Below are 14,596 nucleotides of genomic sequence, written 5' to 3'. Positions count from 1 at the left end.
ACCCCATAGGATTTCAAAAAATATTCCTGTTTGAAAATCTACTTTAATTTTTTGTTGTTGACATTTTCGTGTTTCGATTTCAAGATTTTCATAGTGTGCCACGGTCGAAATCCGCGTTACCTAAACGAAAATTTAACTTTAAAACCTTCAGGGGAGTGTTCATAATACGGGGCAAATATTTCATTACCCCATAGGATTTCAAAAGTTATTCATGTTTGAAAATCTACATTCATCATTTTTTGTTGACCTTCGTGTTAGGATTTTAAGATTTTCATAGTGTGCCGCGGTCGAAATCCGCGTTACCCAAACGAAAATTCAACTTTAAAACCTTCAAGGGAGTGTCTCTAATACGTAGAAGGGCAAATATTCCATTACCCCATAGGATTTCAAAATTTATTCATGTTTTAAAATCTACATTCATCATTTTTTGTTGACCTTCGTGTTAGGATTTTAAGATTTTCATTGTGTGCCACGGTCGAAATCCGCGTTACCCAAATGGAAATTCAACTTTAAAACCTTCAAGGGAGTGTCCATAATACGTAGAGGGGAAAATATTCCATTAGTGCCTATAATACGTTGAGGGGAAAATATTCCATCACCCCATAAGATTTCAAAAGTTATTTTTTGTTGACATTTTCGTTTTACGATTTCAATGAAGAAATATTTTTAAGAAAATTGTCCTGAGCCTGAGCCTGAGCCTGATGTTGCTAAAATATTTGTTGCACTTGTTAGAACCATTTCTTTATTACAGGATATGTAAATCGATGTCCAATACACCATATCCAGTCTATTGAATCAATTTATTCATAAAGCAATTCATGAAGAAATATTTTTAGAAAAATGTCCTGAGCCTGAGCCTGAGCCTGATGTTGCTAAAATATTTGTTTCACTTGTTAGAACCATTTCTTTATTACAGGATATCTAAATCGATGTCCAATACACCATTTCCAGTCTATTGAATCAATTTATTCATAAAGCAATTCATGAAGAAATATTTTTAGAAAAATGTCCTGCGCCTGAGCCTGAGCCTGATGTTGCTAAAATATTTGTTTCACTTGTTAGAACCATTTCTTTATTACAGGATATGTAAATCGATGTCCAATACACCATTTCCAGTCTATTAAATCAATTTATTTATAAAGCAATTCATGAAGAAATATTTTTAGAAAAATGTCCTGAGCCTGAGCCTGAGCCTGATGTTGCTAAAATATTTGTTTCACTTGTTAGAACCATTTCTTTATTACAGGATATTTAAATCGATGTCCAACACACCATTTCCAGTCTATTGAATCAAATTATTCATAAAGCAATTCATGAAGAAATATTTTTAGAAAAATGTCCTGAGCCTGAGCCTGAGCCTGATGTTGCTAAAATATTTGTTTCACTTGTTAGAACCATTTCTTTATTACAGGATATTTAAATCGATGTCCAACACACCATTTCCAGTCTATTGAATCAAATTATTCATAAAGCAATTCATGAAGAAATATTTTTAGAAAAATGTCCTGAGCCTGAGCCTGAGCCTGAGCCTGATGTTGCTAAAATATTTGTTTAACTTGTTAAAACCATTTCTTTATTACAGGATGTGTTAATCGATGTCCAATACACCATTTCAAGTGTATGGAATCAAAAAATTCATAAAGCAATTCATGAAGAAATAGTTTTAGAAAAATGGTTCATAGAAAATCTTCCAGTAACTGAGAAAAAACACTTTTATGAGATTGAAGTTGCTATAATATTTATTTCACTTGTTAAAACCATTTCTTTATTACAGGATGTGTTAATCGATGTCCAATACACCATTTCAAGTGTATGGAATCAAAAAATTCATAAAGCAATTCATGAAGAAATAGTTTTAGAAAAATGGTTCATAGAAAATCTTCCAGTAACTGAGAAAAAACACTTTTATGAGATTGAAGTTGCTATAATATTTATTTCACTTGTTAAAACCATTTATTTATTACAGAATGTGTTAATCGATGTCCAATACACCATTTCAAGTGTATGGAATCAAAAAATTCATAAAGCAATTCATGAAGAAATAGTTTTAGAAAAATTGTTCATAGAAAATCTTCCAGTAACTGAGAAAAAACACTTTTATGAGATTGAAGTTGCTATAATATTTATTTTACTTGTTAAAACCATTTCTTTATTACAGGATGTGTTAATCGATGTCCAATACACCATTTCAAGTGTATGGAGTCAAAAAATTCATAAAGCAATTCATGAAGAAATAGTTTTAGAAAAATGGTTCATAGAAAATCTTCCAGTAACTGAGAAAAAACACTTTTATGAGATTGAAGTTGCTATAATATTTTATTTCACTCGTTAAAACCATTTCTTTATTACAGGATGTGTTAATCGATGTTCAATACACCATTTCAAGTGTATGGAATCAATAAATTCATAAAGCAATTGATGAAGAAATAGTTTTAGAAAAATGGTTCATAGAAAAGTTTCCAGTAACTGAGAAAAAACATTTTTATGAGATTGAAGTTGCTATAATATTTATTTCACTAGTTAAAACCATTTCTATATTACAGGATGTGTAATTCGATGTCCAATACACCATTTCAAGTGTATGGAATCAATAAATTCATTAAGCAATTCACGAAGAAATAGTTTTAGAAAAATGGTTCATAGAAAATCTTCCAGTAACTGAGAAAAAACATTTTTATGAGATTGAAATTGCTATAATATTTAGTTTAAGTACTTTTAATAATATAATGTTTAGTAGAATACTCTGTTTTACAATAATTATAAGAGAAAATTCATTATATGTGACAGGTTGCATTGGTGTTGAAGAAATACAAAAAATACGTCCCAAACATTTAGCCTGAAATATTTCCAAATCGTGGTGGAGACCTTTCCTATCCCATGTATTAGTATTTTTTGTGTTGAATCAGTATAGAATACTCTATTTTACAATAATTATAAGAAGAAACTCAGTACATGTGATGGTTGCATTGGTGTTGAAGAAATACTAAAAAAAAGGTACAAAACATCTAGCCTTAAATATTTCCAAATTGTGGTAGAGACCTTTCTTATCACATGTTTTAGTATTTTTCGTGTTGAATCAGTATAGAATACTCTATTTTACAATAATTATAAGAAGAAACTCAGAACATGTGACAGGTTGCATTGGTGTTGAAGAAATACCAAAAAAACGTACAAAACATCTAGCCTGAAATATTTCCAAATCGTGGTGGAGACCTTTCCTATCCCATGTATTAGTATTTTTCATTTTGAATCAGTGAAGAATACTCTGTTTTACAATAATTATAAGAGAAAATTTATTATATGTGGAATGTATTATACATGTCCTATGGGGAAATGGAATATCTGCCCCTCTACGTATTATGGACACTCCCTTGAAGGTTTTAAAGTTGAATTTTCGTTTGGGTAACGTGGATTTCGACCATGGCACACTATGAAAATCTTGAAATCATAACACGAAAATGTCAACAAAAAATGATGAAAGTAGATTTTCAATTATGAATTACTTTTGAAATCGTATAATGGAATATTTGCCCCTCTACTTATTATGAACACTCCCTTGAAGGTTTTAAAGTTGAATTTTCGTTTTGGTAACGCGGATTTCGACCGTGGCACACTCCAAAAGTATTGAAATCGTAACACGAAAATGTCAACAATAAATGATGAAAGTAGATTTTCAAACATGAATAACTTTTGAAATCCTACGGAGTAATGGAATATTGGCCCCTCTACGTATTATGGACACTCCCTTGAAGGTTTTAAAGTTGAATTTTTGTTTGGGTAACGCGGATTTCGACCGTGACAAACTATGGAAATCTTGAAATCGTAACACGAAAATGTCAACAAAAAATGATGAAAATAGATTTTCAATTATGAATAACTTTTGAAATCCTATGGGGTAATGGAATATTTGCCCCTCTACTTATTATGGACACTCCCTTGAAGGTTTTAAAGTTGAATTTTCGTTTGGGTAACGCGGATTTCTACCATCGCACACTATGAAAATCTTCAAAATCGTAACACGAAAATGTCAACAAAAAATTATGAAAGTAGATTTTCAAACATGAATAACTTTTGAAATTCTATGGGGTAATGGAATATTGGCCCTTCTACGTATTATGGACACTCCCTTGAAGGTTTTAAAGATTAATTTTTGTTTAAGTAACGCGTATTTCGACCGTGGCACACTCCGAAATTATTGAAATCGTAACACGAAAATGTCAACAAAAAATGATGAAAGTAGATTTTCAAACATGAATAACTTTTGAAATTCTATGGGGTAATGGAATATTGGCCCTTCTACGTATTATGGACACTCCCTTGAAGGTTTTAAAGTTTAATTTTTGTTTAAGTAACGCGTATTTCGACCGTGGCACACTCCGAAAGTATTGAAATCGTAACACGAAAATGTCAACAAAAAAAATGATGAAAGTAGATTTTCAAACATGAATAACTTTTGAAATTCTATGGGGTAATGGAATATTGGCCCTTCTACGTATTATGGACACTCCCTTGAAGGTTTTAAAGTTTAATTTTTGTTTATGTAACGCGTATTTCGACCGTGGCACACTCCGAAAGTATTGAAATCGTAACAAGAAAATGTCAACAAAAAATGATGAAAGTAGATTTTCAATAATGAATAACTTTTGAAATCCTATGGGGTAATGGAATATTTTTTCCCTCAATGTATTTTTGGACACTCCCTTGCAGGTTTTAAAGTTGTATTTTCGTTTAAGTAATGCGGATTTCGACTATGACACACTTTGAAAATCTTGAAATCATAACACGAAAATGTCAACAAAAAATGATGAAAGTAGATTTTCAATTATGAATAACTTTTGAAATCCTATGGGGTAATGAAATATTGGCCCCTCTTCGTATTATGGACACTCCCTTGAAGGTTTTAAAGTTGAATTTTCGTTTGGGTAACGCGGATTTCGACCATGGCACACTATAAAAATCTTGAAATCGTAACACGAAAATGTCAACAAAAAATTATGAAAGTAGATTTTCAAACATGAATAACTTTTGAAATCCTATGGGGTAATGAAATATTTGCCCCCCCTACTTATTATGGATACTCCCTTGACGGTTTAAAAGTTGAATTTTGGTTTAGGTAACGCGGATTTCGACCATGGCACACTATGAAAATCTTGAAATCGTTACACGAAAATGTAAACAAAAAATGATGAAAGTACAACGCAATTATGTATTTTGGGATTCCAGACATCGTATCATTTACATAAATCAAGGCGAAAATACCAAGTTGAGCGAATCCTCCCCACCAACGCGACGGAGTGGTTGCCGGCTACTGAATATCGAATTTTGATCTCGAGAGTTTTCTTCCTGACATCGCTGCACAACTTCGCGTAACAAGGCTTTACCGTCAGCAAGCTTCGTTGGATACTCTACGCATTTCTGGGCGTATTCGCGGGCTAGGTCAAGGAACTGAGGGCCTTTGGGCAGGTAGTAACTAGCTAGATAGAGGTAGGCTTGGCCGTGATGGTCGTCCCCTTCTCCAGATCCCTGTTTTTCGCTATCGCGCAAATAATCGCAGTAAGCCGCTGCTGCGTGATCAGTCTCTTTCAGCTTATCGTAAGTCTTGGCAAGTCGCAATAGAGCAATGCATTCCAAGTCGCCTACACAGTGGGCTTTCCAGTAACATTTTTCAATTATAAATAACTTTTGAAATCCTATGGAACAGAACAGAACAGAACAGCACATAAAAGCACAGCACAGAAGAGAACAGAACAGAACAGCACAGAACAGAACAGCACAGAACAGCACAGAACAGAACAGAACAGAACAGAACAGAACAGAACAGAACAGAACAGAACAGCACAGAACATAACAGAACAGAACAGAACAGAACAGAAGAGAAGAGAACAGAACAGAACAGAACCGAACCGAACCGAACAGAACAGAACAGAACAGAACAGAACAGAACAGAACAGAACAGAACAGCACAGAACAGAACAGCACAGCACAGAACAGAACAGAACAGCACAGAACAGAACAGAACAGAACAGAACAGAACAGAACAGTACAGAACAGCACAGCACAGCACAACACAGCACAGAACAGCACAGCACAGGACAACACAAAGCACAGCACAGCACAGAACAGCACAGCACAGGACAACACAGCAAAGCACAGAACAAAACAGAACAGAACAGAACAGAACAGAACAGAACAGAAAAGAACAGAACAGAACAGAACAGAACAGAACAGCCTAGCACAGCACAGCACAGCACAGCACAGAACAGCACAGCACAGCACAGCACAGCACAGAACAGCACAGCACAGCACAGCACAGCACAGAACAGCACAGCACAGAATAGAACAGAACAGAACAGAACAGAACAGAACAGAACAGAACAGAACAGAACAGATCGGAACAGAACAGAAATGAACAGCCTAGCACAGCACAGCACAGCACAGAACAGCACAGCACAGAATAAAATAGAACAGAATAAAATAGAACAGAATAAAATAGAACAGAACAGAACAGAACAGAACAGAACTGAACAGAACAGAACAGAACAGTACAGCACCGCACAGCACAGCACAGCACAGGACAACACAGCACAGCACAGCACAGAACAGAACAGAACAGCACAGAAAAAAACAGAACAGAACAGAACAGCACAGCACAGCACAGAACAGAACAGAACAGCACAACACAGAACATAACAGAACAGAACAGCATAGTACAGTACAGAACAGCACAGAACAGAACAGAACAGGACAGAAAAGAAAAGAACAGAACACACATGCATTGCGCACAGCACAGCACAGAACAGAACAGCACAGAACAGAACAGAACAGAACAGAACAGCCTAGCACAGCACAGCACAGCACAGCACAGCAGAGCACAGCACAGCACAGCACAGCACAGAACAGAACAGAACAGCACAGCACAGCAGAGAACAGAACAGAACAGAACAGAACAGAACAGAACAGAACAGAACAGAACAGAACAGAACAGAACAGAACAGAACAGAACAGAACAGAACAGAACAGAACAGAACAGAACAGAACAGAACAGAACACACATGCATTGCGAACAGCACAGAACAGAACAGAACAGAACAGAACAGCAAAGCACAGAATAGAAAAGAACAGAACAGAACAGAACAGAACAGAACAGAACAGAACAGCACAGAACAGAATAGAACAGAACAGAACAGAACAGAACAGCCAGCACAGGGCAACACAGCACAGCACAGCACAGCACAGAACAGCACAGCACAGGACAACACAGCAAAGCACAGCACAGCACAGAACAGAACAGAACAGAACAGCACAGAACAAAACAGAACAGAACAGAACAGCACAGCACAGCACAGAACAGTACAGAACAGCACAGCAAAGCACAGCACAGAACAGCACAGCACAGAACAGCACAAGACAACACAGCACAGCAAAGCACAGCACAGAACAGAACAGAACAGAACAGAACAGAACAGCAAAGAAAAGAACAGAACAGAACAGAACAGAACAGCCTAGCACAGCACAGCACAGAACAGAACAGCACAGCACAGCACAGCACAGAACAGCACAGCACAGCACAGCACAGAACAGAACAGAACAGAACAGAACAGCACAGCACAGCACAGAACAGAACAGAACAGAACAGAACAGAACAGAACAGAACAGTACAGAACAGAACAGAACAGAACAGAACAGAACAGCACAGTACAGTACAGAACAGCACAGGACAACACAGCACAGAACAGAACAGAACAGCACAGAAAAAACAGAACAGAACAGAACAGCACAGCACAGCACAGAACAGAACAGCACAGAACAGAACAGAACAGAACAGAACAGAACAGGACAGAAAAGAAAAGAACAGAACACACATACATTGCGCACAGCACAGCACAGAACAGAACAGAACAGAACAGTACAGCACAGCACAGCAAAGCACAGCACAGCACAGCACAGGACAACACAGCACAGCACAGCACAGCACAGAACAGAACAGAACAGAACAGAACAGCACAGAACAAAACAGAACAGAACAGAACAGAACAGCACAGCACAGCACAGCAAAGAACAGAACAGAACAGCACAGCACAGAACAGAACAGAACAGAACAGAACAGAACAGCACAGTACTGTACTGTTCTGTGTGTGTGTGTACTGTACTGTTCTGTTCAGCACAGAACAGAACAGAACAGAACAGAACAGAACAGAACAGAACAGAACACACATGCATTGCGCACAGCTCAGCACAGTTTAAGAACAAGAACAGTTCTTATTTTTGTTCTTCATCTTGTTCTTATTCTTGTTCTTATTCTTGTTCTTTTTTTTGTTCTTATTCTTGTTCTTATTTTTGTTCTTATTTTTGTTCTTATTCTTGTTCTTATTTTTGTTCTTATTCTTGTTCTTATTTTTGTTCCTATTTTTGTTCTTATTCTTGTTCTTATTTTTGTTCTTATTCTTGTTCTTATTTCTTATCTTATTTCTTTATGATTTGCTTTATGAATTTATTTAATTCAATACACTTAAAATGGTGTATTGGAAAACGATTAACACATCCTGTAATAAAGAAATGGTTTTAACAAGTGAAATAAATATTGTAAAAACTTTTATCTTATAAAAGTTTTTTCACAGTTCCTGGAAGATTTTCTATGAACCATTTTTCTAAAACTATTTCTTCATGAATTGCTTTATGAATTTATTGATTCAATACACTTGAAATGGTGTCTTGGACATCGATTAACACATCCTGTAATAAAGAAATGGTTTTAAAAAGTGAAATAAATATTATAGCAACTTCAATCTCATAAAAGTGTTTTTCCGCAGTTCCTGGAAGATTTTCTATGAACCATTTTTCTAAAACTATTTCTTTATGATTTGCTTTATGAATTTATTGATTCAATACACTTGAAATGGTGTATTGGACATCGATTAACAGATCCTGTAATAAAGAAATGGTTTAAAAAGTGAAATAAATATTATAGCAACTTCAATCTCATAAAAGTGTTTTTTCGCCGTTCCTGGAAGATTTTCTTTGAACCATTTTTTAAAACTATTTCTTTATGATTTGCTTTATGAATTTATTAATTCAATACACTTAAAATGGTGTATTGGACATCGATTAACACATCCTGTAATAAAGATATGGTTTTAATAAGTGAAATAAATATTGTAAAACTTTTATCTTATAAAAGTGTTTTTTCACAGTTCCTGGAAGATTTTCTATGAACCATTTTTCTAAAACTATTTCTTCATGAATGGCTTTATGAATTTATTGATTCAATACACTTGAAATAGTGTATTGGACATCGATTAACCCATCATGTAATAAAGAAATGGTTTTAACAAGTGAAATAAATATTATAGCAACTTCAATCTCATAAAAGTGTTTTTTCGCAGTTCCTGGAAGATTTTCTATGAACCATTTTTCTAAAACTATTTCTTCATGAATTGCTTTATGAATTTATTGATTCAATACACTTGAAATGGTGTATTGGACATCGATTTACACATCCTGTAATAAAGAAATGGTTTTAAAAAGTGAAATAAATATTATAGCAACTTCAATCTCATAAAAGTGTTTTTCCGCAGTTCCTGGAAGATTTTCTATGAACCATTTTTCTAAAACTATTTCTTCATGAATTAATTTATGAATTTATTGATTCAATACACTTGAAATGGTGTATTGGACATCGATTAACAGATCCTGTAATAAAGAAATGGTTTTAACAAGTGAAATAAATATTATAGCAACTTCAATCTCATAAAAGTGTTTTTTCGCCGTTCCTGGAAGATTTTCTTTGAACCATTTTTTAAAACTATTTCTTTATGATTTGCTTTATGAATTTATTAATTCAATACACTTGAAATAGTGTATTGGACATCGATTAACACATCCTGTTATAAAGATATGGTTTTAACAAGTGAAATAATAATGTGAATTTCGTTTCCAATTTGGAAGATGTGATTGAACACATCACCGTACGTACGTCATATCCTTGAAAGCAATCAAGGATCCCTGTGTTATGCGTGCTGCCTTCCGTCGGCGCGACTGCTACAGGTTTTTGACGGGTTCAGCTGGGTTTCGAAACCAGAGCCTCATTGCCTTTTTTCCAAAGTGTTGACGCTCTAATCCACTACACCACCACATCCCCATTTTATAGAATCTTCAATCTCATAAAAGTGTTTTTTCACAGTTCCTGGAAGATTTTCTATGAACCATTTTTCTAAAACTATTTCTTCATGAATTGCTTTATGAATTTATTGATTCAATACACTTGAAATAGTGTATTGGACATCGATTAACACATCCTGTAATAAAGAAATGGTTTTAACAAGTGAAATAAATATTATAGAAACTTCAATCTCATAAAAGTGTTTTTTCGCAGTTCCTGGAAGATTTTCTTTGAACCATTTTTTAAAACTATTTCTTTATGATTTGCTTTATGAATTTATTAATTCAATACACTTAAAATGGTGTATTGGACATCGATTAACACATCCTGTAATAAAGAAATGGTTTTAACAAGTGAAATAAATATTGTAAAAACTTTTATCTTATAAAAGTGTTTTTTCACAGTTCCTGGAAGATTTTCTATGAACCATTTTTCTAAAACTATTTCTTCATGAATTGCTTTATGAATTTATTGATTCAATACACTTGAAATGGTGTATTGGACATCGATTCCCTATTTCCATATTTCCCTATTTCCCTATTTCCCTATTTCCCTATTTCCCTATTTCCCTATTTCCCTATTTCCCTATTTCCTATTTTCCTATTTCCCTTTTTCCCTATTTCCCTATTTTCCTATTTTCCTATTTCCTATTTCCTATTTCCTATTTTCCTTTTTCCTATTTCCTATTTTCCTTTTTCCCTTTTCCCTTTTTCCCTATTTCCCTATTTCCCTATTTTACTATTTCCTATTTCCTATTTTCCTATTTCCTATTTCCTATTTTCCTATTTCCTATTTTCCTATTTTCCTATTTTCCTATTTCCTATTTTCTTTTTTCCTATTTCCCTATTTCCTATTTCCTATTTCCCTATTTCCTATTTTCCTATTTTCCTATTTCCTATTTCCCTATATCCTATTTTCCTATTTCCCTATTTCCCTATTTTCCTATTTTCCTATTTCCCTATTTCCCTATTTCCTATTTCCCTATTTTCCTATTTTCCTATTTTCCTATTTCCTATTTCCTATTTCCCTATATCCCTATTTCCCTATTTCCCTATTTTCCTATTTTCCTATTTCCCTATTTTCCTATTTCCTATTTTCCTATTTCCTATTTTCCTATTTTCCTATTTCCTATTTCCTATTTCCTATTTCCCTATTTCCCTATTTCCCTATTTTCCTATTTTCCTATTTTCCTATTTTCCTATTTTCCTATTTTCCTATTTCCTATTTCCCTATTTTCCTATTTCCTATTTTCCTGTTTCCTATTTTCCTATTTTCCTATTTCCTATTTCCTATTTCCCTATATCCCTATATCCCTATTTCCCTATTTCCTATTTTCCTATTTCCTATTGTCCTATTTCCTATTTTCCTATTTCCTATTGTCCTATTTCCTATTGTCCGATTTCCTATTTTCCTATTTCCTATTTTCCTATTTCCTATTTACCTATTTTGCTATTTCCTATTTTCCTATTTCCCTATTTTCCTATTTTCCTATTTCCTATTGTCCTATTTCCTATTTTCCTATTTCCTATTGTCCTATTTCCTATTGTCCTATTTCCTATTTTCCTATTTCCTATTTTCCTATTTCCTATTTTCCTATTTTCCTATTTCCCTTTTTCCCTTTTTCCCTATTTCCCTATTTTCCTATTTTCCTATTTCCTATTTCATATTTCCCTCTTTCCCTATTTCCTATTTCCCTATTTCCCTATTTCCTATTTCCCTACTTTCCTATTTCCTATTTTCCTATTTCCTATTTTCCTATTTTCCTATATTCCTATTTCCTATTTCCCTATTTCCCTATTTCCCTATTTCCTATTTTCCTATTTCCTATTGTCCTATTTTCCTATTTTCCTATTTCCCTATTTCCTATTTTCCTATTTTCCTATTTTCCTATTTTCCTATTTTCCTATTTTCCTATTTCCCTATTTCCCTATTTCCTATTTTCCTATTTCCTATTTCCTATTTTCCTATTTCCTATTTTCCTATTTCCTATTTCCTATTTCCCTATTTCCTATTTCCCTATTTCCCTATTTACCTATTTACCTATTTCCCTATTTCCTATTTCCTATTTTCCTATTTTCCTATTTCCCTATTTCCCTATTTCCTATTTTCCTATTTCCTATTTTCCTATTTCCTATTTTCCTATTTTCCTATTTTCCTATTTTCCTATTTTCCTATTTCCCTATTTCCCTATTTCCTATTTTCCTATTTCCTATTTCCTATTTTCCTATTTCCTATTTTCCTATTTTCCTATTTCCCTATATCCTATTTTGCTATTTTCCTATTTTCCTATTTCCTATTTTCCTATTTCCCTATTTCCTATTTTCCTATTTTCCTATTTCCCTATTTCCTATTTTCCTATTTCCCTATTTCCTATTTCCCTATTTCCTATTTTCCTATTTCCCTATATCCTATTTTCCTATTTTCCTATTTCCTATTTCCCTATTTCCTATTTCCCTATTTTCCTATTTCCTATTTCCCTCTTTCCCTATTTCCCTATTTCCCTATTTCCCTATTTCCCTATTTCCCTATTTCCCTATTTCCTATTTTCCTATTTTCCTATTTCCCTATTTCCTATTTTCCTATTTCCCTATTTCCTATTTCCCTATTTCCTTTTTTCCTATTTTCCCATTTCCCTATATCCTATTTTCCTATTTTCCTATTTTCCTATTTCCTATTTCCCTATTTCCTATTTCCCTATTTTCCTATTTTCCTATTTCCCTATTTTCCTATTTTCCTATTTCCCTATTTCCCTATATCCTATTTTGCTATTTTCCTATTTTCCTATTTCCTATTTTCCTATTTCCCTATTTCCCTATTTCCTATTTTCCTATTTTCCTATTTTCCTATTTTCCTATTTTCCTATTTCCCTATTTCCTATTTTCCTATTTCCCTATTTCCTATTTCCCTATATCCTATTTTGCTATTTTGCTATTTTCCTATTTCCCTATTTCCTATTTCCCTATTTCCCTATTTCCTATTTCCCTACTTTCCTATTTCCTATTTTCCTATTTCCTATTTTCCTATTTTCCTATTTTCCTATTTCCTATTTCCCTATTTCCCTATTTCCCTATTTCCTATTTTCCTATTTTCCTATTTTCCTATTTTCCTATTTTCCTATTTTCCTATTTCCCTATTTCCTATTTTCCTATTTTCCTATTTCCTATTATCCTATTTTCCTATTTTCATATTTTCCTATTTTCCTATTTTCTTATTTCCTATTGTCCTATTTTCCTATTTTCCTATTTCCCTATTTCCTATTTTCCTATTTCCTATTTTCCTATTTCCCTATTTCCCTATTTCCTATTTTCCTATTTCCTATTTCCTATTTCCTATTTCCTATTTCCCTATTTCCTATTTCCCTCTTTCCCTCTTTCCCTATTTCCCTATTTCCCTATTTCCCTATTTCCCTATTTCCTATTTTCCTATTTCCCTACTTTCCTATTTCCTATTTTCCTATTTTCCTATTTCCTATTTCCTATTTTCCTATTTCCTATTTTCCTATTTCCTATTTCCTATTTCCCTATTTCCTATTTCCCACTTTCCCTCTTTCCCTCTTTCCCTATTTCCCTATTTCCCTATTTCCTATTTTCCTATTTCCCTATTTCCTATTTCCCTATTTCCCTATTTCCTATTTCCCTACTTTCCTATTTCCTATTTTCCTATTTCCTATTTTCCTATTTTCCTATTTCCTATTTCCCTATTTCCCTATTTCCCTATTTCCTATTTTCCTATTTTCCTATTTTCCTATTTTCCTATTTTCCTATTTCCCTATTTCCTATTTTCCTATTTTCCTATTTCCTATTATCCTATTTTCCTATTTTCCTATTTTCCTATTTTCCTATTTTCCTATTTTCCTATTTCCTATTGTCCTATTTTCCTATTTTCCTATTTCCCTATTTCCTATTTTCCTATTTTCCTATTTTCCTATTTCCCTATTTCCCTATTTCCTATTTTCCTATTTCCTATTTCCTATTTCCTATTTTCCTATTTCCTATTTCCTATTTCCTATTTTCCTATTTTCCTATTTCCTTTTTTCCTATTTCCTATTTCCTATTTCCCTATTTCCTATTTCCCTCTTTCCCTATTTCCCTATTTCCCTATTTCCCTATTTCCTATTTTCCTATTTTCCTATTTCCCTATTTCCCTATTTCCTATTTCCCTACTTTCCTATTTCCTATTTTCCTATTTCCTATTTTCCTATTTTCCTATTTCCTATTTCCCTATTTCCCTATTTCCCTATTTCCTATTTTCCTATTTCCTATTGTCCTATTTTCCTATTTTCCTATTTCCCTATTTCCTATTTTCCTATTTTCCTATTTTCCTATTTTCCTATTTCCCTATTTCCCTATTTCCTATTTTCCTATTTCCTATTTCCTATTTTCCTATTTCCTATTTTCCTATTTCCTATTTCCTATTTCCCTATTTCCCTATTTCCCT

The sequence above is a fragment of the Daphnia pulex genome, chromosome 2 (genome assembly GCF_021134715.1).
Source record: "Daphnia pulex isolate KAP4 chromosome 2, ASM2113471v1".
Classification (NCBI taxonomy): domain Eukaryota; kingdom Metazoa; phylum Arthropoda; class Branchiopoda; order Diplostraca; family Daphniidae; genus Daphnia; species Daphnia pulex.
The sequence above is the reverse complement of the archived record's forward strand: the minus strand, read 5'-3'. Positions refer to the sequence as shown.